At 46.5% G+C, this 26,195-nt stretch overlaps 1 protein-coding gene across 3 annotated transcripts in view; it reads left to right on the forward strand.

The window, feature by feature from the left end:
• acadsb (acyl-CoA dehydrogenase short/branched chain) overlaps positions 1–26,195 on the forward strand; it is a 106,523-nt gene that overhangs the window by 33,565 nt on the left and 46,763 nt on the right. The window contains exon 1 of one of the 3 annotated variants that reach the window (XM_038773351.1): positions 13,961–13,983. The exons of the other annotated variants lie outside the window; for them this stretch is intronic. The gene's annotated coding sequence lies outside the window, so the exon portion shown is untranslated. Of the gene's footprint in view, positions 1–13,960; positions 13,984–26,195 lie in introns of those variants that run through there. 3 annotated transcript variants of the gene reach the window in all.

The following is a 26,195-nucleotide window of genomic DNA, read 5'->3' on the forward strand; positions in this document are numbered from 1 at the left end:
CCCATCTTGCATCCTTTCTACCACCGTAATACTGTCCTTGACTAGCAGCGCCACACCTCCCCCTCTTTTGCCCCCTTCTCTGACCTTACTAAAGCACCTAAACCCCGGAACCTGCAACAACCATTCCTGTCCCTGCTCTATCCATGTCTCTGAAATGGCCACAACATCGAAGTCCCAGGTACCAACCCATGCTGCCAGTTCCCCTACCTTATTTCGTATACTCCTGGCATTGAAATAGACACACTTCAAACCACAGACCTGAACACTGCCGCCCTCCTGCGAAGTCAAAACTGTGCTCCTGACCTCTCTACTCTCAATCTCTCGCACCCCAAAACTACAATCCAGGTTCCCATGCCCCTGCTGAATTAGTTTAAACCCCCCCAAAGAGTACTAACAAATCTCCCCCCCAGGATATTGGTGCCCCTCAGGTTCAGATGTAGACCATCCTGTCTATAGAGGTCCCACCTTCCCCAGAAAGAGCCCCAGTTATCCAGAAATCTGAATCCCTCCCGCCTGCACCATCCCTGTAGCCACGTGTTTAATTGCTCTCTCTCCCTATTCCTCATCTCACTATCACGTGGCACGGGCAACAACCCAGAGATAACAACTCTGTTTGTTCTCGCTCTGAGCTTCCATCCTAGCTCCCTAAAGGCCTGCCTGACATCCTTGTCCCCTTTCCTACCTATGTCGTTAGTGCCAATGTGGACTACGACTTGGGGCTGCTCCCCCTCCCCCTTAAGGACCCGGAAAACACGATCCGAGACATCACGTACCCTTGCACCTGGGAGGCAACATACCAAACGTGAGTCTCTCTCGCTCCCACAAAATCTCCTATCTGTGCCCCTGACTATTGAGTCCCCAATTACTAATGTTCTACTCCTTTCCCCCCTTCCCTTCTGAGCAACAGGGACAGACTCCGTGCCAGAGGCCCGTACCCCATGGCTTACCCCTGGTAAGTCGTCCCCCCCACAAGTATCCAAAACGGTATACTTGTTACTCAGGGGAACGACCGCAGGGGGTCCCTGCACTGACTGCTTCTTCCCAGTCCCTCTTACAGTTACCCATCTATCTCCAGTCTTTGGTGTAACTACTTCCCTGAAGCTCCTATCTATGACCCCCTCTGCCTCCCGAATGATCCGAAGTTCATCCAGCTCAAGCTCCAGGTCCCTAACACGGTTTTTGAGGAGCTGGAGTTGGGTGCACTTCCCACAGATGAAATCAGCAGGGACACTGACGGCGTCCCTCACCTCAAACATTCTGCAGGAGGAGCATTGTACTGCCTTCCCTGACATCCCCTCTAGATTAAAAAAAAACAAGAAAAAGAAAAAGAAAGGAAAAGCTTACCTGATATTACCTCAAACCCTGATCCCGCTGAAAGGTAAGCAAATTTAAAGGCACTCACTCACCTTCACGACAGGCCCCTGCTCCCGCTTCCCAACCACCGTGGGGTGGGGGGGTTGGTTAGAGGAGGAGGTAGGGTGGGAAACACTCACAAAGTGTTTCGGGTTTAACTGTCACTTGCCAACAGCCCCTCCACAAACCACCTTCAACTTAGGCTGACCGCACTGCACGTATGCAAATTTCCCCAGAACAGCTGATCAGTAGCTCTGCTCTGCTGCCCTCTGCTGGTTGCTTGCCTTTACTCAAACTCCTTGGGTCTTCTTCGCAGGTTCACCTTCAACTTAGGCTGACCGCACTGCACGTATGCAAATTTCCCCAGAACAGCTGATCAGTAGCTCTGCTCTGCTGCCCTCTGCTGGTTGCTTGCCTTTACTCACACTCCTTGGGTCTTCTTCGCAGGTTCACCTTCAACTTAGGCTGACCGCACTGCACGTATGCAAATTTCCCCAGAACAGCTGATCAGTAGCTCTGCTCTGCTGCCCTCTGCTGGTTGCTTGCCTTTACTCAAACTCCTTGGGTCTTCTTCGCAGGTTCACCTTCAACTTAGGCTGACCGCACTGCACGTATGCAAATTTCCCCAGAACAGCTGATCAGTAGCTCTGCTCTGCTGCCCTCTGCTGGTTGCTTGCCTTTACTCAAACTCCTTGGGTCTTCTTCGCAGGTTCACCTTCAACTTAGGCTGACCGCACTGCACGTATGCAAATTTCCCCAGAACAGCTGATCAGTAGCTCTGCTCTGCTGCCCTCTGCTGGTTGCTTGCCTTTACTCAAACTCCTTGGGTCTTCTTCGCAGGTTCACCTTCAACTTAGGCTGACCGCACTGCACGTATGCAAATTTCCCCAGAACAGCTGATCAGTAGCTCTGCTCTGCTGCCCTCTGCTGGTTGCTTGCCTTTACTCAAACTCCTTGGGTCTTCTTCGCAGGTTCACCTTCAACTTAGGCTGACCGCACTGCACGTATGCAAATTTCCCCAGAACAGCTGATCAGTAGCTCTGCTCTGCTGCCCTCTGCTGGTTGCTTGCCTTTACTCAAACTCCTTGGGTCTTCTTCGCAGGTTCACCTTCAACTTAGGCTGACCGCACTGCACGTATGCAAATTTCCCCAGAACAGCTGATCAGTAGCTCTGCTCTGCTGCCCTCTGCTGGTTGCTTGCCTTTACTCAAACTCCTTGGGTCTTCTTCGCAGGTTCACCTTCAACTTAGGCTGACCGCACTGCACGTATGCAAATTTCCCCAGAACAGCTGATCAGTAGCTCTGCTCTGCTGCCCTCTGCTGGTTGCTTGCCTTTACTCAAACTCCTTGGGTCTTCTTCGCAGGTTCACCTTCAACTTAGGCTGACCGCACTGCACGTATGCAAATTTCCCCAGAACAGCTGATCAGTAGCTCTGCTCTGCTGCCCTCTGCTGGTTGCTTGCCTTTACTCAAACTCCTTGGGTCTTCTTCGCAGGTTCACCTTCAACTTAGGCTGACCGCACTGCACGTATGCAAATTTCCCCAGAACAGCTGATCAGTAGCTCTGCTCTGCTGCCCTCTGCTGGTTGCTTGCCTTTACTCAAACTCCTTGGGTCTTCTTCGCAGGTTCACCTTCAACTTAGGCTGACCGCATTGCACGTATGCAAATTTCCCCAGAACAGCTGATCAGTAGCTCTGCTCTGCTGCCCTCTGCTGGTTGCTTGCCTTTACTCAAACTCCTTGGGTCTTCTTCGCAGGTTCACCTTCAACTTAGGCTGACCGCACTGCACGTATGCAAATTTCCCCAGAACAGCTGATCAGTAGCTCTGCTCTGCTGCCCTCTGCTGGTTGCTTGCCTTTACTCAAACTCCTTGGGTCTTCTTCGCAGGTTCACCTTCAATTTAGGCTGACCGCACTGCACGTATGCAAATTTCCCCAGAACAGCTGATCAGTAGCTCTGCTCTGCTGCCCTCTGCTGGTTGCTTGCCTTTACTCAAACTCCTTGGGTCTTCTTCGCAGGTTCACCTTCAACTTAGGCTGACCGCACTGCACGTATGCAAATTTCCCCAGAACAGCTGATCAGTAGCTCTGCTCTGCTGCCCTCTGCTGGTTGCTTGCCTTACTCAAACTCCTTGGGTCTTCTTCGCAGGTTCACCTTCAACTTAGGCTGACCGCACTGCACGTATGCAAATTTCCCCAGAACAGCTGATCAGTAGCTCTGCTCTGCTGCCCTCTGCTGGCTTTCATTAGATAGCCAGGCGGCCATCTCAACAGCATTGCCGACCGCTATTCCAATAAGATCCTTCACCGGGCAACAAAAGAGGCGAAGGCCAGGATATCGGCCTTCCTCCCCTCCATCAGCTCCGGATTCTCTGATATCCAGAATATTGCCACCGTTGGGTCTGGCCCGACCTCCTCCCCCACAATCATTGTTAGTGTCGCGAACACTCCTGCCCAGTATCTCTCCAACTTCTCACAGACCCAGAATATATGTGCATGGTTTGTTGGTCCCCACCCACACTTCTCGCACTCGCCTGCCACTCCCTGGAAGAACCCACTGATTTTCACCCGAGTCATGTGCACCTTGAATTGTATCAGGCTCATCCTTGCGCATGATGAGGTCGCATTTCCCCTGCATAACGCTTCACTCCACACTCTCCAATTTAACACCGACATTCCCTTCTATCTTAAAATGCCTCCTCAGCTGGTTCCACACCTTCACCGTGGACTGCACAACTGGGCTCTCCATGTATTTCCTTGGCGCCAGTAGCAGCAACGCCGTCATCATAGCCCTCAGGCTGGACCCCCTACATGATTCTTCCTCCATCCTAACCCATTCTATCCCTTCTCCCTCCCACCTTCTACATGTTTGCTGCCCAGTAATAATGTAACAAGTTTGGCATTGCCAAAGCCCCACTTTCTGCCTCTGCAACATGGCCCTCTTTACCCTTGGCACCTTCCCTGCCCACGCAAACTCTGAAGAAATAGTATAAACCTACCAGAAAATGGCCATTGGTACAAAAATCGGATGCGAATAGGAACCTTGGCAGGGCATTCATCTTCAAAACTTGAACTCTCCCTATTAGTCAGATCCAGCATATCCCACCTCTTAAAATCCTCCCTAATCTTCTCCACCAGCTTTGTTAAGTTTCATTTATGCAAAGTCGCCCACTCTCCCGTTACCTGGATCCCCAGATATCTGAACTTTTCTCTGGCTACTTTGAATGGCTGACTCATAAGCTGACTCTCTGACCCAATTTGTTCACCGGGAACACCTCACTTTTCCCTACATTTAACTTGTATCCTGAAGAAGTCCCAACCTCTCTCATTGTCCCATACTCTTCCCCATGCTCTCCAGCGGGTCCGACACGCCCAGTAACAGATTGTCTGCATATGGTGACACCCAGTGCTCCCTGCTCCCCCTCCTAATCTCTTGCCACTCTGCCGACCCCTAAGGGCCATTGCCAGGGGCTCTATTGCTAGCGCGAACTATTGCTAGTTCCCCTGTGTAACCCAAAACTTTGTGCGCTCCTATCGTTGGTCCGCATGCTTGCCATCGGTGCCACATACAACAGGCGCACCCACACCACAAACTTTGAATCTTCCCAGGACCTCAAACAGGAACCGCCACTCCACCCGATCGAATGCCTTCTCTACGTCAATGGGCACCACTACCTCCAGTACCTGTCCTCATGATGGGGTCATAATCACATTTAACAATCGCCTTATATTACTGGAGAGTTGCCTGTCGGGACACAGCCTTCCATCTTCTCAGCCACCAACTTGGCCAGCACGTTTACATTCCTACTTAACAGTGATACGGGCCTGTACAATCCTTATTCTAACGGGTCCTTCCCCTTCGGTATTAATGTATTCGTTGCCTGCGTCATTGTCTCTGGCAGCTCACCCTTTTCCAGCGCCTTACTGGACGCACCCAGCAGATGCGGTGCCAGTTCCATCATGAACTCCTTATAAAATTCCGCTCGGTAACTATCCGGACCCGGGGCCTTTCCGTACTTCGTCCCTCTTATACTTTCCAATACCTCCCTCAGCCCCAAAAGTTCCTCTAGCGCCTGTGTCTTCTCTTCCAGCTGCGGGAGCTCCAGCATTCCACAAACTGACCCATGACCAATGTTCCCCCCCCCCCCCCACCCCCGGTCCGCCCTGTGCAGTTCCTTGTAGTATTCGCTAAATGCCTCATTTAACTTCCCCGTCTCCGACACCACCTCCCCTGTCTTGGTCCGTACCCTCAAAATTTCTCTGGACATGGCCTGCCTCCGTAACTGCCAACATTTGACTTGCCTTCTCCCCGTACTCGTACCGCATCACTTTACCCTGTACAGCTGCCCCACCGCCCTCCATGTAGTCAACCTATCGAATTGCCCCATAGCTTTTTCCTTTCCGCCAAATCCATCCGTGTGGGTGCTCTCAGATACTCCCTGTCCACCACAACTATCTCGCCTAATAAATGCTCGTACTCCTCCCTCCTTTCTCTATCATCACGTGCCTTAAACAAGATAATTCCCCGAACCACTGCCATAAGTGCCTCCCAGAATGTGACCGCCAACATCTCCCCATTTAGGTTCAACTCCGCATGATCCTTAATTATCGACCGCACATTTTCACAAAACCCTCTGTCTGCTAGCAACCCTGAATCAAACCTCCATTGTGGCCTCGGCTCCCGTCCTAATCGAAGCCGAACGTACAGACGCATGGTCCAAAATTACTATCCCTGCGCACTTTGCCCCTTCCACCCCTACCAACACCTCACGGCTCGCCACAAAAAAGTAAATTCTGGAGTATACCGTGTAAACATGCAAGAAGCAGTACTCCCCCCCCCCGGGATCTTAAACGGCACGGGTGCACCATACCCATCCTTTCCATGAACCCTTCCAGCTCCTTTGCCATCTGTAGCCTTCCCATTGACCTAGGGCTCGACCTGTCCACCCTTTGCTCTAGCGCACAATTAAAGTCTCCTCCCATGATCAACTGGAGCAAGGCTAAATCCGGGATCGCTGCCAGCAACCCCCTCATAAATTCTACATCGTCCCAATTCGGTGTCTATACATTCACCAACACAACCAGCGTCCCCTTCAATACCCCTCTCACCATCGCTTATCCCTTCCTTGTGTCCCCATCCACTACCCCTCTCACCATCACTTATCTTCTACCCAGATCCCCGCTAGCTGGTTATTTTTGGCAGGGCTTTATAACAGACAGTTAAAAGTCAGAAGTTCTGCCTTTCATCTGTAATGCTCTGACAATGACATGATTATGGTATTCCTAATTTGCTTTCCAGTAGTTTCAAGTTCATATTTCTGCAAAGTGACAGTGTTGATCAGAGATGCCATAATGACTGGCATGGGAAATGGGAGAATGAAGGTGATGCAGGTCTTCAGAGTACCTGCATTTCTGATATTGGCTGTATAGACCAGGGCCAGGGGACAAAATAGAGGGAGATTTATCTTCTTGACATCATTGCCAAGTCCCTGACTGATAGTAGTTGACGGTTTTATGTATATCTTGCTTCCTTTTGATTATTGTATTTGAAGTATCACTGGAGGTTTTGACGCCACAAATCTGTCCATTCTTTAAAAAACAAATTTTCTGCTTATAAGTTGCATCGTAGAAATGCATAATTGCATGATGAACATTTTTTGTTTTTAATGCTTTTCTGTTTTTTCACTCTTTCGATTTCTATCTGGTTCCCATTGCTTGGATGTAGATGATGTATCGATAGATACAGTGGTCACAGTATTGACGCTCCTTGAGGTCTAAAGCCTAAGAAAGGCAACTTCAACCTAGTGCTTATGCATTTTTCTGCCGGCAGATAGCTTGTTTTGCCAATGTTCAATCTTGGGGAAGCATTTTAATTGGGCATATATTCCCAGCACCTGGGAAACCAGTCAGTAAAAAGCTGCAGGTTCAGAAGACCATAAGAAATACAATATGATAAAAGCACATTATTGCGGATGCTGGAATCTGAAACGAAAGGGACAATGCTGGAAAATCTCAGCAAGTCTGGCAGCATCTGTAGGGAGAGAAAAGAGCTAACGTTTCGAGTCCGATGACTCTTTGTCAAAGCTAACAGACAGAGAGAGTGGGAAATATTTATACTGTGGAGTGAGAATGAAAGATGAGTCATAGCCACAGAAACCCAGGGAAACCGGGTGCTAATGGCCACAGAAACCAAGGGGAAAGAGTGCGAATGGCAGTCCCCAGAGAGGACAAAAGATGTGAAAGGTCAAACAGCAGGGAAACTAACATCAGAGGATGAACTGTAGGTGTGGGGGGAGGGGAAGGGGGAAGCAAAGAGGAGAAAGGTGCAGGAAGGAAAGAAATGGTAAAAGACAGTTAAAATGAAATGAAAACAAATGGGGCGAGGTGGGGCTGACCATCTGAAGTTGTTGAATTCGATGTTCAGGCCGGAAGGCTGTCGCATGCCTAACCGGAAGATGAGATGTTGTTCCTCCAGTTTGCGTTGAGCTTCAGTGGAACATTGCAGCAGGCCAAGAACAGACATGTGGGCATGGGAGTAGGGTCTTTTGTTAAAATGGCAAGCAACAGGAAGGTCAGGATCCTGAATGCGCACAGACCGAAGATGCTCAGCAAAGCGATCACCCAGTCTGCGTTTGGTCTCTCTGATATAGAGGAGACCACATTGGGAGCAGCGAATCCAATAGACCAGATTGAAAGAGGTGCAAGTGAAACGCTGCTTAACCTGGAATGAGTGTTTTGGGCCTGGAATGTTAAGCATGGAAGAGGTAAAGAGGCAGGTGTTACACTTTCTGCGATTGCATGGGAAGGTGCCATGGGTGATGGGAGAGGAGTGGATGAGTGGACTAGATTGTCTCTGAGGGAACGGTCTCTGCGGAATGCTGACAGGGAGTGAAGGGAAGATGTGTTTGGTGGTGGCGTCACGCTGGAGTTGGCGAAAATGGCGGAGGATTATGCTTTGCATACGGAGGCTGGTGAGATGAAATGTGAGAACGAGGGGGACTCTCTTCTTGTTCTGGGAGGAAGTGGAAGGGGCGAGGGTAGTGGCGCAGGAGATGGACCGCACGCTGTTGAGGGCCCTGTCCACAACTGTAGGTGGGAAATCACGGTCGAGGAAGAAGGAACACGTTTTCGAAGCACCATTTTGGAAAGTGGCATCGTCGGAACAAATGCAACGGAGGCGAAGGAGTTGAGAGAAAGGGATGGAGTCCTTACAGGGTGTAGGGTGTGAAGAGCTGTAGTCCAGATAGCTGTGGGAGTCAGTGGGCTTGTAGTGGATATTAATGGATAGTCTATTGCCGGAAATGGAGACAGAAAGATCAAGGAAAGGAAGGGAAGTGTCTGAGATTGTCCAGGTGAAAGTGATGGAGGGGTGGAAACTGGAAGTGAAGGTGATGACTTTTTCCAGGTCCGGGCGAGAGCATGACGCGGCACCAAAATAGTCATCAATGTACTGGTAAAGGAGTTGTGGCAGGGTGCCCGGATAGGCCTGGAACAAGGAATGTTCCACATACCCCATAAAAAGGTAAGCGTAGCTAGGACCCATGCGGGTACCCATTGCTACACCTTTGATTTGGAGAAAGTGAGATGAGTTAAAGGAGAAGTTGTTGAGAGATAGAACGAGTTCAGCCAGGCGGAGGAGAGTGTTGGTGGATGGTCTCTTTTCGAGAAAGAAGCGAAGGGCTCTCAGGCCATCCTGGTGTGGGATGGAGGTTTAGAGGGACTGCACATCCATAAATACAATACAATCCAGAAATACAATATGGCTCCTTGAACCTGCTTCACCATTCAATGGAATTGTGGCTGATCTAACATTCCTCATGCCCACTTTGCTGCCCTTTCCCCGTAACCCCTGATTCCCTTACTGATCAAGAATCTATCTATCTTACTGTTAAATATACATAAGGACTCTGCCCCACAGCTCTCTGTGGAGAGGAGTTCCAAAGACTTTCAACCCTCGGAGAAGAAATTCCTCCTCATCTCAGTCTTAAATTGATACACCTTTATTGAGAGATTATGTCCTCTGGTCCTGGAGAGGGCAGTTTTTTTATAACAAACCCAGTGGCCCACGACGTTCAGGAATGTCCTTCCATGTTCCTGAGGAAGCTTTTGTCTCTCAACCTGCAATCACGGCCTCTCTAGGCTCTGCCGTGAGTGGTTCCTCAATTTCCGATTTCCCCATCCTCCAAGCCACAATAAGACCATAAGACATAGGAGCAGAATTAGGCCACTCGGCCCGTCAAGTTTGCTCCACCATTCAATCATGCCTGATATGTTTCTCATCCGCATTCTCCTGGCTTCTCCCCATAACCCCTGATTCCCCTTATCGATCAAGAACCTATCTGTCTCTGTCTTAAAGACACTCAGTGATTTGGCCTCCTCAGTCTTCTGCGGCAAAGTGTTCCACAGATTCACCACCCTCTGGCTGAAGAAATTCCTTCTCATCTCTGTTTTAAAGGATCATCCCTTTAGTCTGAGATTGTATCCTCTGCTTTTAGTCGCCTGCCCTGCTCTCCGATTGCCATGGAATACGGTAATGTTATCCTGCCATCAAATTCCACATGCCTGGATCAGTGACAATTTCGGCCTCACCAATTCCACTCTGTAAAATTGAAGACAATGTTCCACTCTCATATCTATCTCTATTTTCACTTTAGGAAACTGATTTCTTATTTAAAATGCAGTTAATAAGAAATAAAATTGAGCACACTATACATACATATGGTTAATAGCAGTAAATGGAGGCATGGGCTAGTGGACCTGTTGAGATTTATTGCTTTTCATTAAAAATGTTATTTATTTCTTTGGCTTTCATTTTGTGGGGGGAAAAGATAAATCAGCTCTAGTCTTTTCAATCAGAATGCAATCTTTCAATGTCTTTCTGAAAGACTTGCTTTTTCAATTGTCTGAATTTGGCAATTATTAGGATTATGTGGGAACCTTCTTCAGCAATTACCAGTAGCTCCAGAATCGATCTTGAATCGGTCCTGCTGTTACTGTGGAACTTCCTGATTCTGCTCACGTTGCATCTGTTAGGAAATATGCACAGGAGGTAATTCAGAACAAACTAAATGACAGTCAAAATGAAAGAGACAGAGAATAAATGCAGCCAGATAGGAATTAACAGCGAAAGAAAAGGGAGATATGAGGGTAACAAAATGACATGTTCAGTAGAACAAAGGTCATGCTGTGTGTACTACCTTGTTTGTGTATAGTGTAGAATGTTAAAGCACTACAACTGGTGTTACAACTCACATCCCATAACTACCAGAATCTATCTTGATTTGATAACTCTCTGTGAATTTCTAATAATGTTTGATTTTCTGTGGTCATTCTTCTGTGTTAAATGAAGTATAATAATTTAGAGGGAAGGAAATTGAAATGTAAATTAAATGCAGGCCATAAATAGCTAAAATGAACTTTATGCTCGAATGAAGAGATGGATCTCAGCATGAACTATAAGGGATTGGTAAATATAATTGTTTTTCACTTAATTTATTGAAATCTTTATTTTGAATGAGCAAAGGTATTTGGGGGAATGCAAACATCTGTGTGATAATATTTGCTAGATTAAAAATGAAAAGGGAATTGAAATTGAAGTTTTACTAATGATGGGAGGGGAAATTGTCAATCAATACAAAAATGGAGCATAGGGTTTTATTTACCAATCCTTCCAGATCCCAATAAAGATTTTTGCTCGCATAAAATGTATGTGGAAAACATTAATTTTGAATTGTGTTTTGTTATGGGCCAAGGTTTAGAGAACCCCAAAGTGTATCATGGAGTTCAACTGACCCAAAACTTTTAATAGATTGTGGTATGGGGAGCACACGGCCCATTCTACAGGTGTGGTACAGCAGAATGGAAAAGTATTTTTTAAAGAAAAACAATGTTTATTCTATGAACTCAAGTTAACCTTTTTAAAACATACAGTGAACATCTTGGCAACCGTCAATTCAAATACAACCCCCAAAGAATACAACACTAAGTAATCCTTAATAACTTCCCAAACAACATCCAGAAAACAAAAGAAACACCTTTTAACAGAAGCATATTAGGTTTACATTCACTGCTCAACAATTTTATAATTCTGAATTCACCAAATGATCAAGAGATAGTCTTTTAATGGGAGAGAGATCAACAGTACACCTGCTTTGTCTGGCTTCAGCTCCAACCCCAAAAATGAAACTAAAACACACCCTGCAGCAAACATCCTAAAACAAAAATAAAAAGCTGACTGACAGCCCAGCTCCACCCACATACTTTAGTTCAATCTAATCACAGAGTCCCTTGTAATTCTCCAAAATAGTAGCATAGGCTACCACAGCATTCAGGCAGTCAAATGCCTGTTGAAACTCCGCTGTCCATTGAAATTTTTGACATTTCTTCAGCAAGTCCATCAGTGGAGCAATCACGCTACAAAACCTTTGCACAAATGTTCAATTAAATCCACTCATGCCAAGAATTTGCATTATTTCCCTTTGTCTTGAGGGTTTTGCAAACTCCTCAATAACTGTTGGTTTCACATCCCGTGTGACCATCCGACCCTGTCCGATTGTATGGCCAAGGAAAGTGACTTGAGCCTTTCCAAATTCTCTTTTGGCTAAGTTTATCACCAAACCCGCCTCCTAAAGTCAATTGAATAACTCCATCAGATGTTTCAAATGTTCTGTCCGTGTCTGGCTGAAAATTACCAGATCATCGATGCAGACCGCACAATTGGGTAATCCTGAAACAACTTGTTAGTTAACCGTTGAAATGTGGCTGATGCGTTTTTCATGCCAAATGGCATAACTTTGAATGGGTATATACCATCTGGAGTCACAAAAGCTGAAATCTCCTTTGCCCTTTTGGATAAAGGTACCTACCAGTAACCTTTAAGCAAATCCAGTTTAGAAATAAAAGCTGATTGTTTCACTTTCTGAACGCAATCCTCCAAACGTGGGATAGGATAAGAGTCTGTTCTTGTAACTGCATTAACCTTTCTATAGTTCACACACAACCGTTGGGTACCGTCTGGATTTGGTACCATCACTATGGGTAAGCTCCATTGGCTGCAACCCACTTCAATTATGCCATTTTTAAATATACTCTCAATCTCTTTGTTAACCTGTGCCAATTTTAAAGGGTTAAGTCTATATGGATGTTGTTTGATTGGAACACCATTTCCCATGTCTACATCATGTATAGCCATTTTAGTACTTCCCAATTTATCTCTACAAACTTGCTGACGTGACATAGAATTTACAGTGCAGAAGGAGGCCATTCGGCCCATCGAGTCTGCACCGGCTCTTGGATAGAGCACCCTACCCAAGATCAACACCTCCACCTTATCCCCATAACCCAGTAACCCCACCCAACACTAAGGGCAATTTTGGACACTAAGGGCAATTTATCATGGCCAATCCACCTAACCCGCACATCTTTGGACTGTGGGAGGAAACCGGAGCACCCGGAGGAAACCCACGCACACACGGGGAGGATGTGAAGACTCCAAACAGACAGTGACCCAAGCCGGAATCGAACCTGGGACCCTGGAGCTGTGAAGCATTTGTGCTATCCACAATACTACCGTGCTGCCCTCTTCATCAACAACTCTTTCAGATCAGTTTGTTTTTCCTCTGGAAGGTAGCTCAACAATTTATCCCAATTTTTAAGAACATCCTCATTTTCCAATTTAATTTGAGGTATGTCAAATTCCAAGTCATCTGAATTTGGTTTGTCACTATGAGTGAGAATCATTATAACCTCCTCCTTTTTCTCTCCTTCCCTTTCAAAGTACCCTTTAAGCATATTTGGGCAGTTATTTTTTTTTGGAGGCCAAGAGTGGTTTTAATGGGTATTCACTTTGCATGCATACTTTATGCTAAATTCATGTACACACACACCACCCAAATTAATTTTATTATGAGGATTATACTTGGGTATTGAAATGTACTCGGGTCAAAGAAAAACAGAAGATGATCTTGTTCAAATTTATAACTTTATCATTCGTGTCCCCCACATTTTCACATTTTTTTTAGAGACATGAAAATGTCTCTTTGTTCTTAGTGCTGTATAATTCCTTCTCATTAATGAATTTGAATTATTTTGCTGTTTATCACAATTTTATCAATAATGGTTAATTCTAGAAAGTATTAAATTTCCTTATTTTAAATGTTGTCTATCATTTTTGTGCTGGAATAAAATGCAAATTTCGTAAATTTTCGTGTCCAGTTATTTACGCTAGATCTCGAATTTAAAAGGTATGTAAATTTTTTTTTAAACTCCGTTGGCAAGTCAGTCTTGTTTGTATAAAATAAACATACATTAGCAGCGCACATTACAACATAAAACATTAAATATAGCCTACATTTTTAACAAAGTTGCAAATACCTTTTTAATGATGATAAACGGTGTCCCCGAAAACTTTACGTCTTCCATGTTTGCGCATGCGAAAGACATTACCGGCGAAACTTACAAATTGAAAAATCACCTGATTCGACAGCACCCGGATGGACCTACCTCGTGTGCGAGGTTAGAACACGTGAACTACTACACTTTTAAAATTTATGAATGAAACGGCATTGTGTCCCGCACTTTACCTTGTTCTTCCGTTTACGCTGCGGTTTGGAATTCATCAATGAATCACAGGTAGGTTAAAGATTTCTTGAGAGATTCTTTCTTATTTTTGTAGATTAGGGTTATTTTTAAATGTTCAAACAGTTTAAATCAACCAGGAAGCTTTTGCACTCGTGCTAGAAAGGCACAGTGTGCGTTATAAGTAGGATGGGGAAACCATTTTTTTTGTGTCCCGTCTTGTTGTAAACTCTGTTTATAATATATTTTTTAAAGCTTACAACCATAATTTGTGCTTTGGTTAATCTTTTTTAATCATACAAATGGTTTATATTTATTATACTGTACCTTAACCATACAATTTATTTAAAGCTAATAAAATGAATAATTAAATAAGGCCGGGTGTTTTATTTTAAGTGTAAAGATTAATTGCATCACATTATAAGTGATGCAATTAATGGCAGAATGCTTTGTGATACCAAAATTTGTACAAATTTCAGAAAGGTCAGTTGTTTCTCTAATTTAAAAACCCATCTTTAAGCAAATTTGATAATTTTGAAATTTTAGGTCAAATGTCACAAAAAAAGGGAGCCTTGTCCGACATTTTGGTCAGGCCAAATTGCTGCCGCAGTTGGTTCCAGGATTGGAGGGTGGCTGTCACCACTGGGCTGCTGGAGTGTTTTTTGGGTGGGGATGGGAGTGCTGCCGTAGCGAGGGCCCGGAGGGAGGTCCCCATGCAGGAGGCCTCCTCCACACGCACCCACTCGGCTTCTGGCTCCTGGATCCATCCCCTTACTCGCTCGGCTGTTACCGTCCAGTGGTAGAATTGTAGATTCGGGAGGGCTAGCTCCCCCCTGGATTTTGTTTTTTGTAGGACCTTCTTTGGGATCCTAGCATTTTTACCCCCCCCCCCCCCATACGAACGCCATGATAAGTTTGTCCAGCACTTTGAAAAAGGCCTTGGGGATGTAGATCGGAATGGATCTAAACAGGAAGAGGAACCTAGGCAGTACGTTCATTTTGATCGTCTGGACTCTCCCCGCGAGGGAGAGTGGGAGTGTATTCCATCTTTGCAGGTCCTTTTTTACTTCCTCCGTCAGTCTGGTGAGGTGAAGAAACACCTTTTAACAGAAGCACATCAGGTTTACATTCACTACTGAAAACATTTTATAATTCTGAATTCACCAAATGATCAAGAGATAGTCTTTTCATGGGAGAGAGATCAACAGTACACCTGCTTTGTCTGGCTTCAGCTCCAACCCCAAAAATGAAACTAAAACACACCCTGCAGCAAACAGCCTAAAACAAAAGTAAAAAGCTGACTGACAGCCCAGCTCCACCCACACTCTGACATCACTGATAAACACACATTTCTTAAAGGTACATTTCATAAACACCCATTTCTTAAGGTATTCTCAGATGACAGTTTCTAAAGACTAGCATCTGGATTTTGTGCTCAGTGGTAAATAAATGGCGATTGGTGTGCATTTACTCTTGCAGCTGCCCACAAACCTTTTGTCGGCTTTGATTCAATGTAAAAACATATACAGAAAGTGAGATAGAGAGATTTAAAGATGGGATTAAAAGAGATAACAAAATGTAAATATATATTTTTTTAAATGGAGAAATGAGTCATCACTTGTAAAAATGCATTTTCAGTGCCAAAGAGGTTGTTTGGCAATCATTAATATTTGGGTTGTGGAAGGAGAGGGGCAGATCAGACAGTAATTTGTAATTTCTGTATTTAACTATGGGTGCCAGAAATTGCTGTTCAATTTAGCCCTTGATATGACAGCCTCACCATTATTCCTGCTGCAAAATCCAAGCCATCATACTACCAGAAATGTAACATAACCAAAGTTCTAACTAAATAATAAAAAACAAAAGCTATATGCATTATTGATTGTGATGGAGTAGAGTTGAAAATTGATAGAAGTTAAATAACTCTGCCCTCCATTTGGAGCCAACCTTTTTGATTCTTTACTTGTCCTGTCACATAATTTGCCTTTAATCATCACCCCATTTGTCATTTAATCTCTCCTGCTTTGCACCCGATTGAAGGTCTTACTTTTGTTATTTCCCCTCTCCTGCCTCTGTACTTGCTTAAAATCTATTACATCTCTTAACCTTTCCCAGTTCTGATAAAAGATCGTCGACCTGGAAAGTTAACTGTTTTGTTCTCCACAGATCTGCTTGACCTGCTGAATATCCCCAGCATGTTGCTTTAATCATGAGTGGTATTTGAAATCTATTAGTTTTCTTAATTGGAATATAGTGGCAGATTGAGTAAGCAAGTTAAGGTTGTGATGAATGTCAGAAATTGTTTTGTATATCTGTTGCAGTTATATTTGTTATAAATCCTGGTTTAACCTACAAGCAGGTAATGTGTCTGAGAAAGATGCAATTAAAATGTCATAAAATGGGGATAATTATTGATTATAACTATTGTTTACCTATATAGGGCGAATGAACTTTAGTTTGTAGAAAAAAGGTTACCTGTGGTTTAGATAATTGCAGGGTTATGTTTTGCTTTGATAAGATTGTTATAAGACAGTTAATGTGATCAAGATGATGTAATTAATGGAACTAGCTGCAGTTGACTTAACCTGTAGAGCCAATGAAGATGGAGATAATTGCAGCGATAGCTTAGTATTTAAAATTTTAAACGATGCCAGAGACAGTCTGAATCATTGGAATTAGCTAAATTTTAATTACAAATGCGACAGTTGCAACAGAATAAAGAAATGAGACAGCTTGAATTGGAATTAAATGAAAAGGCGAGAGAGAGAGAGGCAATGGGAGAAGCAATGGAAACTGAAAGAATTCAACTTGGAAACGGAGCTGCAAAGAGAATATCAACTTAGAATGGTGCGGTAAAGGCAGAAATTGAGGAATGTCTTGAAAAGGATTAACCCCTTCTAGTCAAAAGCCTAGTGGGGATATGTTTAAACATTCAAGCACTGCTGAGATTTGACGAAAAGATGCGGAAGCCTTTTTCATCTCATTTGAGAAAGTAGCTAAATAATTCAAGTGACCAAAAGCCATGATGGTTCAAACAATGTTAGTAGTTTGAATAAGTGTTTGCATCAGTTTCAGAGGAGGTAGCTAGGGAATATGATGAGGTGAGGAAAGCCATCTTAAGTGAATATGAGCTTGTGTCAGAAGCCTACAGACAGAACTTTAGAAATCTAAGGGAAGAACCAGGCCAGATGCAGAATCGAGCAGAACAATTTTGATTGGTGGATAAGTGCATTAAAATAGACCAAATGTATGGAGCTCTTAAGGAAATGGTTATTTTGGAGGAATTTAAAGATTCACTTCCTGCAGTAGGTGAGAACTCGTGGAAGAGTAAAGGATTAAACTGTTCGGCAGCAGCAATACAGATGATCTTGAATTAGTTCATAAATTAAGGTTTGGTTTTTAACATCAATTTCAATCTGTGAAGGATAGAAACTGGGGAAATGAGAAACTAACAGGTGGTTAAGGCAAAGTATGTCCAGTTGGAAATATTTAGGAGAGTTTGCCTCAAGTTACAAAGGAAAGCATGGTAGCACAGTGATTAGCACTGTGGCTTCACAGCACCAGGGTCCCAGGTTTGATTCCCCGCTGGGTCACTGTCTGTGCGGAGTCTGAACGTTCTCCCCATGTCTGCGTGGGTTTCCGCCGGGTGCTCTGGTTTCCTCCCACAGTCCAAAGACGTGCAGGTTAGGTGGATTGGCCATGCTAAATTGCCCTTAGAGACCAAAAAGGTTAGGAGGGGTTTTTGGGTTAAGGGGATAGGGTGGAAGCGAGGGCTCAAGTGGGTCGGTGCAGACTCGTTGGGCCAAATAGCCTCCTTCTGCACTGTATGTTCTACGAAATTTAGGAGGGTGGAAAAGAAAACTTAAATGTTTACATCGTAATAAAGTTCAACATACAGAAGTTGCTGTATTGGTGGCTTAAAAAGAGTACTAGGAAGACAGACACGTTGAAACAAGACAAGCGGCAAAGTGACAAAATAAATCAAGGTTGCAACTGAAGAAGTGCAAAAAAGCGTGGCAGTTCAGAGGTTTGAATAAGAAGGTGTCAGATCTTTTTAAAGATTTTATTTGTGAGAGTACGGTTTACTTGTGTGTACAAGGTGAAGTAGGTAAGGAGGTTAATATTTTAAGGGATACAGGAGCAAGTCAATCTTGAATGGTGCAAAATAAGGAGTCCGGCGGTAGTATTGCCAGAAAAGGTGATAATATGTGAAATTAGTGGTGAAAGGAGTAGTGTGCCATTATGTAAGGGAAAGTTAGACAGTCCGGTGAAAAGTGGTGAAGTGTGGGACGTCCGGTGGTGTTATGTAGGGGGAAGACGTGCATGAAATGGCTCCTGAATAACACAAGTGAGGTCTCCACCGGTATGGTGTGGAAGACACTGAAAGCTGTGATTAGGGGAGAGCATAATTCGATCTGTGCGCACAAGGAGAGGGTGGAGTGGGCAGAGGGGTTAGGGCTGATGGAGGCAATTTTGACGGTGGATCAAAAATACTCTGTCACCTGAGGAGGTGCTGCTTAAGGAACTACTGAGGCTCCAAATGGAGTTTGGGTTTGATTCTACTGAGAAGGCGATGAGGCAACTGCGTAACACGAGGGGCAGTGTATGACTACAGAGACAAAGCCAGGAGGATGCTTGCTCACAATTGAGGAAACAGGCGGTGGCAAGGGAGATTGGTCGGTTGAGGGATGAAGGGAGCAAAATGGAGGGGATCACCGGAGTATATTGAGGCCTTTTATCAGAAGCTATACCGGCCGGAACCCCTGCCAGAGGATGAGGGAAGAAGACATTTTCTGGAAAGGTTGGAGTTTCCAACGGTATTTCAGATAAGAACGTGAGGGCTGGGGGCCCCAGTGGGGCTCGAAAGGTGATGGAGTGTGTGGGGTCATTTCAGTCCATGGGCCCAGATGGATTCCCAGATGGGTCCCTTGTTGGTGGGGATATATAATGAGGCCCTGGAAAAGGGTGGGATCCCCTCCAAGTTGACGCAGGCATCTATCTCATGCATTCTAAAGAATGGCAAAGATCCTGAAAGTGTTGCTCATACTGGCAGATTTCGCTACTGAACGTTTGGCAAAGGCATTGGCTACACGGATAGAGGGTTGTGTGCCGGATGTGATTGGGGAAGACCAGACACGAGGGGAGGCAGTTGCCGGCGAATGTGCGGAGGTTATTGGATGTGATCATGATGCCTACAGATAGGAAAGAGGTGGTAGTTGTAATGCCAAATGTCAATGGATGCGGAGAAGGCATTCAACTGGGAGGAGTGGGTGCACTTGCTCCATGTACTGGAGCGATTCAGGTTTGGAGAGTGATTTGTGGACTGGGAGGATGATTAAATAATGCCCTGAAGGCGAGCATCCTGACTAATGGATAAAAGCAAATTACTGCGGATGCTGGAATCTGAAATCTAAAGAGAAAATGCTGGAAAATCTCAGCAGGCCTGGCAGCATCTGTAGGGAGAGAAAAGAGCTAACATTTCGAGTCCAGGTGACCCTTTGTCAAACCTAATGACTAATGGAGTCAGCTGTGAGTACTTTGTGTTGCAGCGTGGGACGAGCAGGGTGCCACTCTCCCCATCACTCTTTGCTCTTGCGATCAAGCCATTGGCGATGGCTCTTGACCTGTCGGGAACACAGAGGTGTTGAGCAGGGGGAAATAGAACACCTGGTCTCCCTCTGTGCAGACGACCTCCCATTGTATATATTGAACCCAGCAGAGTGCTTCGGCAGCATAATGGGGATCCTAAGAGAGTTTAGTACCTTCTCGGGATAGAAATTCAATACAGCAAAATGTGAGGTGTTCCTGATAAATGCCAGGGGGCAGGAGGGAAGTCTTGAGTAAGCTACCATTCCGGTTGGTGGGATCGGGTTTCCGTTATCTGGGGATTCAAGTGTCACGAAGCTGGGCCCAGCTCCATAAGCTAAACCAGGCGAGATTGAGAAGGGAATGAGGGAGGACTTTAGCAGACGGAATATGTTGCAATTGTCCCTGACAGGAAAAGTTCAGACAATGAAAATGGTGGTCTTGCCAAAATTCTTGTCCATGTTTCAGAATCTATCAATTTTCTTGCCCAAATCCCTCTGTAGGAAAGTGAATAAGCTCGCCCTGAGCTTTGTGTGGTTGGGGAAGACTCCGTGAACCAGGAGGGTTTTCCGAGAGAGAGAGAGAGAGAGAGAGAGAGAGAGATAGACGGAGGGTAGACCTAGCCCTGCCAAAGTTGCAGAACTATTACTGGGTAGCGAACATTGCCATGGTTCAAAAGTGGATGGAGGATCAGGGATCAGTATGGGGCCGAGTGGAAGAGGCCTTGTGTAAAGGAACGACTTTGAGGGACTTGGTTTTGTCGCCTCTGCCGTTCTCGCCGAACAGGTAGTCCTCTAATCAGGTGTTGAATTGGGAGGGTGAATTGGGTCCTATGTTGGATGATGAAGTGTGGAGCGAGGTTCTTCACAGGGTCAACTCCTCGACCTCTTGCACTCTGCTTAGTCTGATCCAATTTAGGGTAGTGCATACGACTCATTTGACAAAGGTGTTTTTTCCTCTGGGGTGGAGGACAGGTGTGAGCGTTGTTCTCGGGGGGGGGATGGCTAACCGCAACCGTATTTCTGGTCTTCTCCCAAGCTATTGAACTTCTGGGTCTCCTCCTTCAGCACCATGTCAGAGATTCTTAATGTCGATCTGGAGCCATGTCCGTTGGCAGCCATTTTCAGGGTATCAGACTCGCTCGTGCTGCAGACATGGGTGAAAGCAGATGTCCTCGCCTTTGCCTCGCCCGGAGGCGAGTTCTGCTTAGCTGGAGATCTTTTGCTCTGCCCTGTCCTCGACTTGGTTGGGTGACCTCATGTCATTCTTGCATTTGGAGAAGGTCGAGGTCGAGTACACCATTAGGAGGTCAGTAGAAGGGTTCTACCTACGATGGCAGCCATTCATTTCCTTTTTAAAAAGATAGTTACCGACAGTTGTTAAGTGCTTTAGTTTAATGTTAGGGGGATTAAGTAGTTGGGTTTTTTAAAAAAAAAGAAAAATTTTGAATTTATACAACAACATCAAACCATACTAAAATACCAACAATAACAATAATGACAACAATCATGAACCTTCACCCCTCCTCAATGAACAACCCAACATATTAACAACAACTTAAGTTAACACAATGTTAAGTTACATAACCGTAGCGAAAAAAAAATAAAATAGAAACTATAATAGGGAACACCCTATTATAGTGCTATTGACCAAGATACCTATCTTTGAGCCAGGAAGTCCAGAAAAGGCTGCCACCATTTATAGAAAGCCTTTCTATATCCGGGTCAGCATTCTACAAGGAGGCCTTCAGGAGACGCGACAACGCAAAATTGCTGAGCAAAAACTTATAGCTAAGTTCCGCACGCATGAATGCGGACTCAACCGGGATCTGGGATTCATGTCGCATTACATTCGGCCCCCACCAACAAGCCTGGACTTGCAGAGGCCTACCGACTGAACTGGCTTGGGACAATTCACACCTCTTTAACCTGGAGTTACCTCTCTCTCTGCATCTTTGATGATTTGATTGCCTGCAGGTGCTCGCATTCCGGGGCATCTCTGACTGTGTCTATATAAACATTTCTGGAACAAGCCTTTCCATTCACCTGAAGAAGGAGCCGTGCTCCGAAAGCTCGTGTTTGAAACAAACCTGTTGGACTTTAACCTGGTGTTGTAAGACTTCTTACTGTGCTCACCCCAGTCCAACGCCGGCATCTCCACATCATGGCTACCATTGACACCGCAAACTGCCGGCTCAAAGTGGAGAGGATCTCCAGGAAGATCGCGCATATAGACACTGACATTCAGTTTCTACAAAGATGCAAAAAAGCAGACAAGATCCCGAAAGGACTACAGATCAAAAACCCACTCAAGTCGACTTACAACACAGACTACGCTGAAAGACTCTGCCACCGCACCTCTGTCACACTCCTCAAACACCTCGTACACCAATTCTACAGCAGTCGACGCAACCTGGAAACCAAGAGAGAGGCCATATTCTCAACTTGCGCTCAGGACACAGCAGACCAGCTGCGGAACACCGCCAAACAGATGAGACAGCAATACTATGCCACCTACATGCACACCAAGAACAGGAAGCTTGAGAAACTTGGCATCACCACCAGCAGCAATCAAGCTTCTCCCGGTACAACAGTCGAAAACAATACAGGGAAATCCATTGTCAACTTGTCAGACTACACCCTTCAACCAGACGAAATCGAAGTCCTCAGCAGAGGGCTCAATTTCTGCACCACCACCAAAATGGACCCCATCAGTCTCGCGGCAGATACGGAGGAATTCATCAGGCGAATGAGGCTCCGGGAATTCTTCCACAGACCCCAAGAGGCCGACAGCGAACCCAGGGACACGACCAATGAACCGGAACAGCAGACCGCGAGATCTGCAGTGCAGCAACCGAAAAGGAAAGAGTCAAATTGGACCCCTCCGGAAGGCCGCTGCCCTAGACTCGACATGTATGCTCAAGCCGTCAGAAGTCGTGTCAATGCCAGATTCATCACTCGCAATCACAAGGCAGCCTCAAACGTCACCCAAGCACAACGCAACGCCATCCGCACTCTCAAGACCAACCGCAACATCGTCATCAAACCAGCAGACAAAGGAGGGGCCACCCTCATACTGAACAGAACAGACTACTGCAAAGAAGTATACCGACAACTCGACAACCAGGAACACTACAGGCAGTTACCCGCAGATCCAACCAAGGAACACATCCGCCAACTCAGCAGACTGATCAAGACCTTAGATCCAGACCTTCAGAACACCCTACGTGCTCTCATCCCACGTAATCCCCGCATTGGAGATCTCTACTGCCTCCCGAAAATACACAAGGCCAACACACCAGGCCGTCCTATCGTTTCAGGCAATGGGACCCTGTGTGAGAACCTCTCTGGCCACATCGAGGGCATCTTGAAACCCATCGTACAAGGTACACCCAGCTTCTGTCGCGACACGACGGACTTCCTACAGAAACTCAGCACCCATGGACCAGTTGAACCAGGAACATTTCTCGTCACAATGGATGTCTCGGCACTCTACACCAGCATCCCCCATGACGACGGCATTGCTGCAACAGCCTCAGTCCTCAACACCGACAACTGCCAATCTCCAGACGCAATTCTGCAACTCATCCGTTTCATTCTAGACCACAACGTCTTCACCTTCGACAACAAATTCTTCATCCAGACGCACGGAACAGCCATGGGGACCAAATTTGCACCTCAATATGCCAACATCTTCATGCACAAGTTTGAACAGGACTTCCTCACCACACAGGACTTTCAACCGATGCTATACACCAGATACATCGATGACATTTTTTTCCTTTGGACCCACGGCGAGACATCACTGAAACGACTACACGATGACATCAATAAGTTCCATCCCACCATCAAACTCACCATGGACTATTCTCCAAATTCAGTTCCATTCTTGGACACACTCGTCTCCATCAAGGACGGTCACCTCAGCACCTCGCTTTACCACAAGCCCACAGATAATCTCACGATGCTCCACTTCTCCAGCTTTCACCCGAAACACATTAAAGAAGCCATCCCCTATGGACAAGCCCTCCGTATACACAGGATCTGCTCAGACAAGGAGGAGCGCAACAGACACCTACAGATGCTGAAAGATGCCCTCGTACGAACGGGATATGGCGCTCGACTCATTGATCGACAGTTCCACCGCGCCACAGCAAAAAACCGCACCGACCTCCTCAGAAGACAAACACGGGACACCACTGACAGAGTACCCTTCGTCGTCCAGTACTTTCCTGGGGCGGAGAAACTACGACATCTTCTTCGCAGCCTCCAACACATCATCAGCGAGGATGGACATCTTGCCAAGGTCATCCCCACACCCCCACTACTGGCCTTCAAACAACCGCGCAACCTCAAACAAACCATTGTTTGCAGCAAATTACCCAGCCTTCAGAACAGCAACCACAACACCACAAAACCCTGCCAGGGTAATCTCTGCAAGACATGCCAGATCATCGACATGGACACCACCATTACACGTGGAAACACCACCCACCAGGTACGCGGCGCATACTCGTGCGACTCGACCAATGTAGTCTACCTCATACGCTGCGGGAAAGGATGTCCCGAAGCGTGGTACATTGGCGAGACCATGCAGACACTGCGACAACGAATAAACGGGCATCGTGCGACTATCAACAGGCAGGACTGTTCCCTTCCAGTTGGGTAACACTTCAGCAGTCAAGGACATTCAGCCTCTGATCTCCGGGTCAGCATTCTACAAGGAGGCCTTCAGGAGACGCGACAACGCAAAATTGCTAAGCAAAAACTTATAGCTAAGTTCCGCACGCATGAATACGGACTCAACCGGGATCTGGGATTCATGTCGCATTACATTCGGCCCCCACCAACAAGCCTGGACTTGCAGAGGCCTACCGACTGAACTGGCTTGGGACAATTCACACCTCTTTAACCTGGAGTTACCTCTCTCTCTGCATCTTTGATGATTTGATTGCCTGCAGGTGCTCGCATTCCGGGGCATCTCTGACTGTGTCTATATAAACATTTCTGGAACAAGCCTTTCCATTCACCTGAAGAAGGAGCCGTGCTCCGAAAGCTCGTGTTTGAAACAAACCTGTTGGACTTTAACCTGGTGTTGTAAGACTTCTTACTGTGCTCACCCCAGTCCAACGCCAGCATCTCCACATCATGACCATTTATAGAACCCTTGTACTGATCCTCTCAGGGCAAATTTGATCCTTGCCAACTTTATAAATCCCGCCATGTCATTGACCCAGGTCTCCACACTTGGGGGCCTCGCATCCTTCCACTGCAGCAAGATCCTCCGCCGGGCTACGAGGGACGCAAAGGCCAGGACACCGGCCTCTTTCGCCTCCTGCACTCCCGGCTCCACCGCAACTCTGAAAATCGCGAGTCCCCACCCTGGTTTGACCCTGGATCCAACCACCCTCGACACCGTCCCCGCCACCCCCTTCCAGAATTCTTCCAGTGCTTAGCATGCCCAGAACATATGGGCATGATTCGCTGGACTCCCCGAACATGTGGTGCACCTGTCCTCACCCCTAAAGAACCTACTCATCCTAGTCCCGGACATGTGGGCCCGGTGCAGCACCTTAAATTGGATGAGACTAAGCCTCGCACATGAAGAGGAAGAGTTGACTCTCTCCAAGGCATCCGCCCAAGTCCCGTCCTCGATCTGCTCCCCAAGTTCCCCCTCCCATTTAGCCTTCAGCTCCTCCACTGATGACTCCTCCACCCCCTGCATTACCTTTATAGATGTCAGACACCTTCCCCTCTCCGACCGACACCCCCGAAAGCACTCTGTCCATCGTCCCCCACGAGGGCAGCAAAGGGAATCCCTCTACCTGTCGCCTAGCAAACGCCTTTGCCTGCAAGTATCTGAACATGTTCACTTGGGGAAGCCCAAATTTATCTTCCAAGTCCCCCTGCCCCGCAAACCTCCCGCCAATAAACAGGTCCCTCAATTTACTGATGCCCACCCTTTCCCATCCCCTAAATCCCCCATCCTTGTTCCCCGGGATGAACCGATGATTGCCACCCAATGGAGCCTCCATGGAGCCCCCTGTTTTTCCCCTATGCCGTCTCCACTGTCCCCAGATTCTTAGGGTCGCCGCCACCACGGGGCTCGTGGTATACCTCTTAGGGGAGAGCGACAACGGCGCCGTTACCATGGCATCCAGGCTCGTACCTCTACATGACGCCATCTCCATTCTTTTCCACGCCGCCCCTCCCCCCTCCATCACCCATTTATGCACCATTGACACATTGGCCGCCCAATAGTACCCCAAAAGGTTGGGCAGCGCCAGCCCGCCTCTATCCCTCCCTCGCTCCAGGAAAACCCTCTTCACTCTCGGAGTCCCATGTGCCCACACATAGCTCAAGATACTGCTAGTCACTCTCCTAAAAAAGGCCCTGGGGATGAAGATGGGCAGGCACTGAAAGAAGAACAAGAACCTCGGAAGCACCGTCATTTTGACGGACTGCACCCTCCCCGCCAACGACAATGGCAGCATGTCCCACCTCTTGAACTCCTCCTCCATCTGATCTACAAGTCTGTTGAAATTATGTTTGTGAAGAGTCCCCCAGTCCTGGCCACCTGCACCCCCAGGTACCTAACACTCTCCCCTGCCCGCCTAAGCGGGAGCCTACCAATTCCTTCCTCCTGGTCTCCAGGGTGCACCACAAACACCTCACTCTTGC

The sequence above is a fragment of the Scyliorhinus canicula genome, chromosome 16 (genome assembly GCF_902713615.1).
Source record: "Scyliorhinus canicula chromosome 16, sScyCan1.1, whole genome shotgun sequence".
Taxonomy (NCBI): Eukaryota; Metazoa; Chordata; class Chondrichthyes; order Carcharhiniformes; family Scyliorhinidae; genus Scyliorhinus; species Scyliorhinus canicula.